General features: G+C 32.8%; 1 protein-coding gene across 1 annotated transcript in view; it reads left to right on the top strand.

The window, feature by feature from the left end:
• The first annotated feature begins 139 nt into the window (after window positions 1–139).
• The window catches only part of Arf6 (ADP-ribosylation factor 6), a 112,785-nt gene continuing 108,627 nt past the window's right edge, over window positions 140–4,297 (top strand). Inside the window, exon 1 of the mRNA XM_085947558.1 lies at window positions 140–265. The gene's annotated coding sequence lies outside the window, so the exon portion shown is untranslated. The remainder of the gene's footprint in view (window positions 266–4,297) is intronic.

Below are 4,297 nucleotides of genomic sequence, written 5' to 3'. Positions count from 1 at the left end.
AAACACGGAAATACCTTACACTTTTGCCAGCCTACTAAAATAAAAAGATAAATAGCCACTGAAAATCGAATGCCAACAAACATAGAAGGCAGTGCAAGGAATGGAACGGATGCTGATTTGAATCTTTAGATTGGTAGACGTGGCGAAGAGTAGTTTGTATTTTTACAACCACGTGGCGCTGGTGTCCGATGAGTAACATGGAGTGTTTTGTGTTTGTCAGTGAGATAGTGGCGTGAAAATTTACGAAAGCTGTCAATGTTAAGTGGTAAGTATATCATTGTGTGTTTAATAATGGAAGAATGAAATGTTAAAGGTCAGGAATGATTTCATAAACATGGACCTCGGCAGTAGTTTTCATATTATAAGTGTCAACCTTTGATTCGGTTTCCGTTATGTTGACCGCCATCGCCCAAGCATATACTCAGATACGCCTTTTTATGCTAAAATGTGTATGTCGTCATGTCTTCATAATATTTAATATTACCGTACTGGCTATATGCTTACTAGTGATTAAATCTTTGCCGAATGCGTTAATTTCATTCAGTGTTAATATTAATGTCGGTGTTTAATTCGCTGAATAACCTCAAATATATTCAAGTTTTTGCAATCAATTCTTAGAATCTGTCAGAAGGAAAGCGAAGTTCCTCTCCGATTTGAATCACAGAGTGCTATCAATCACTAGGCGTTACTTGATTAAAAAAATATGCGTTGATTTATCCGTATAATATGCTGGTTAAAACTTATGCTCTATTATTTGACAGATTCCACACGAAATAAAAATTACATTACACCCACCTTGTAATTCTTATCGTAAAATACATTCTTCCGTGAATGTGAAGTATTAGGTACAATTGTTTGATATTCATTTTATTGCTCGGTTCTCAAATTATTATCAATGATAGATAATATTATTAAATTTTGCGTCACAATTGCCGGAAAGAGGGCGAATAAATTACATTTGAAATTGATCAGCGGCTGGGTCAGTCGTCCCAGTGAACTTTCTATTCGGCTGACGGCTCGCGTATACACAAATTCTCGGACGTGAATCCGCCCAATAAAAAAATCCCACTAAGAACAAGTTTTATCGCAGTTTTTTTTTTTAAATTTGATACAGTAAATACATATGTACCGACCAGCATATTAAATCATTTCAAACGGGCATCAAATCTTGTTTCACGTGTAAAATGTGTATAGTTTCCTCTATTTTTTATAGCCGTGCTCTTTGAACTGTGAATCAGGGCTTTTATGACATTTCATACATACATAAAGATATCGAATATGCACTCCAACCTTTAATGTTTCAATAACGGTTTAATATTTACGGCTGTTTTTTTTAATATTGTTATATTATAATATTATAGTGGAGTTGTGTGAAAAAAGCAATACCGTGAAGATAGTTGACGAGCGAAAAGTGTATTTGATTTAACCTGTATTCCATTGAATGTGGACAATTTGCCCGTCAATTTATTTTGTATTCGTGTTAGTAAAAGTGTGTGTGAGAAATTGAAAAAGTTTTACTTGTGTTAGAATTTGTGATATTTTGTTCAATAGTGGATTACCTAGTTTCTTTTGGATTAAATCTCATCAGATTGTTGTCCAACTACCAATCCACGACAGTAAACGTCAAGTATGTATATTACTAACTACACTTACAATAATGTAACCAGAATTTAGCCAAATTGCTTACTTAATATTATGTTTGACATACTTACATATTTACAAAACAATCATTTTTGTATTTGTGAATTTTTAAAAAAGTATTTTTTTTAAACTCAGTTATAATAATAATAAGTTGACAGTGCTTTATTTTACGAAGTCATGATTATCCTATAAAGAAATAGAAATTTAATTAAGTATGATTTAGTTATTTAGAACTTTGTGGCAATAAAGATTTTTGGACCCAAAAAAGATGGGCCAAAAAAACCGATTAAAATATATATCTACCTAGGTAATTATCTTTGTAGGACTTAGACAAGATTTCAGTTAACAATCAAAATGATAGAATTTTAACTGTCACTTTAAGTGTCACTAATACCTATACAGTACGAGCTACAGTAGGTACCTAATATAAGAGATCTTGATGAATAATTAAAAATTTAAGGACATAGGTACTTATTACCCAACATTCGTTAATTTGAATTATTATAAATATACCTATAGCAGTGGCGAAGGGTGGAGGTAGGCTGTTAAGATTCGCTATAAATAGTGCACACTAAACTTTTTTAGTCATATGTATTTGTTTTTATTGAACTAAGACTACAATTTACAGATGGTGTTAAGGTAAAGGCACTAATGGTTGACACATTAAGAAAAAAATCATGTTTTTTTTAATATAGAATACACATTTCTTCATAGATTTAAAAACCAGACATCTTAATCACTGCACGAAACCCTTACCGATTATATTATAATGAGAGAAAATAAGCAATAATAAAACACACTTTTTAATAAAACATTTTTGTATCCTACCTTTTATCACTAATGCTTGACATGGCAAAAAAGATGAATCACTAATAATTGACACCTTTAGACACCAATAGTTGACATGGAATATTTTGGTATAATTTACATGTACCTACCTAAATATTTTCTCCTTACCCTTTCTGGTACCTACATACAAATTAACCATCAACCGGTGACTCGTTTTTGCATTGTCAAAACAAATCATTACCATGATATCATTTTTATTAAATGCCTTTTGGACAACGCAGACATATTTATGATATCTCTTTTTCCCTTCTAAAATACATTTTTTTGGATTTGCAGTTGCTCGTAAAGATTGGTCAATGTTACCAGCACTGCTTCTATTTTCTTCCATCTTCAGATATGTATGAACTTGTTCTCATTTAATGCTACACATGAGATTTAACTTTATATAACAGTGTAATTCTAGGCACATTTTGTAGCTGTTGTAGTTGGAAGGCTTTGCCTCATCATGTATAGCTGCCTCCATAGCTGCTTAAAGCGTCAATTACATTGAGCTTCTTTACGAGCTGTTTGTTGGCGAATTTATAATCTGCCTGTAAAGTCGCCCAGTGTAATCATCGAACATGTTAGCTTGTTCGATAATTACACTGGGCGACTTTACAGGCAGATTATAAATTCGCCAGCAAATAGCTCGTAAAGAAGCTCAATGTAATTGACGCTTAAGGCGATACTTCAGTGAAACGGCAAATAATTTTCAACTATAGGCGCGACGAAATTTTGGACTCGCTGGCAGTCTGAGAGAGAACGTCGAGGTCTCAATACGTAATTTTGTTTCGTGATGGCGACGGGGGTATTAATTCTTAAATCGTGTAAAGATAACTTAAAACGTTACCCATTTTAAAAAGAAAACATGTCAATGAATATATTATTATTGTTACTGATAGAACAATAAACAGAACATTAAATGGACGCATGTTGGATTTATATGACAAATTATATTTCGGTCGGCATGCGTCATTTGCACCCGCGACCTGCGCATCGCCTAGCCACGATCTTTTTAGACCATGCCTCAACTGAGGTATAGCCTTAAGAGTATTGAAACATTTTGTCGTTTTATAGGTGGCATTTTTCTTGAGGCAGTCGCTTCGTGTTTTGCGGAACCAAAAGTTAACATTTAATTTACCTAGTAGTTGACATGTGTCTACTATTGGAGAGGATGGACGAAAAATATACTTTCTTATATGGAATCAAAACTGAATGTATGTGTATGCCGAAATTGTTGAAAAATCACTCTTATTGCAACTTTGATGTGATCACTACTAATTGACATACCCTGTCAACTATTAGGTTTTCTTTATTTTGTGGTCCAATAATTGACACCCATCAATTTCAGACATAAATTTAAATATATTATCACGAAACCTATTCAAATCTACACTCTAACAAATATTATTACATGTAAGATACCAAAAATCTGAAATAAAAACATATTATGTAATAATTTCTTACCTGGAAGAGTACAGCATTCTTAACGGATTTGGTAAGAAAATTTGAAATACGTACTCACTCTGTCACACTCTTTAAAAAATATTCGCCATTTTAATGGTTTGGCTCGCAAAGAAATGAGTTTTGGCTGGTTCATCACAAAATTTACACTGTACATGTTTTTAAGCTATTTTCGAATGGATACACGCACAGGTTTTCTTATTTTAATTAATATATTTCAAAAGTGTCAACCATTAGTGCACTGCACTGTCAACCATTAGTGCCTTTACCTTAGTTAGTTTTTAAAAATCAACTAAACCCTGCCTAAACGAAACCATAATAGTTTTAGTCTAATTTGGGCAATACGACAAAATTGTGCACACTT

This window comes from Rhyacophila brunnea, unplaced genomic scaffold (assembly GCF_057557595.1).
Source record: "Rhyacophila brunnea isolate RB1 unplaced genomic scaffold, BYU_Rbru_1.0 scaffold_2, whole genome shotgun sequence".
Taxonomy (NCBI): Eukaryota; Metazoa; Arthropoda; class Insecta; order Trichoptera; family Rhyacophilidae; genus Rhyacophila; species Rhyacophila brunnea.
Note: the sequence above shows the minus strand (reverse complement) of the source record. Positions and strands in the feature narration are given on the sequence as shown.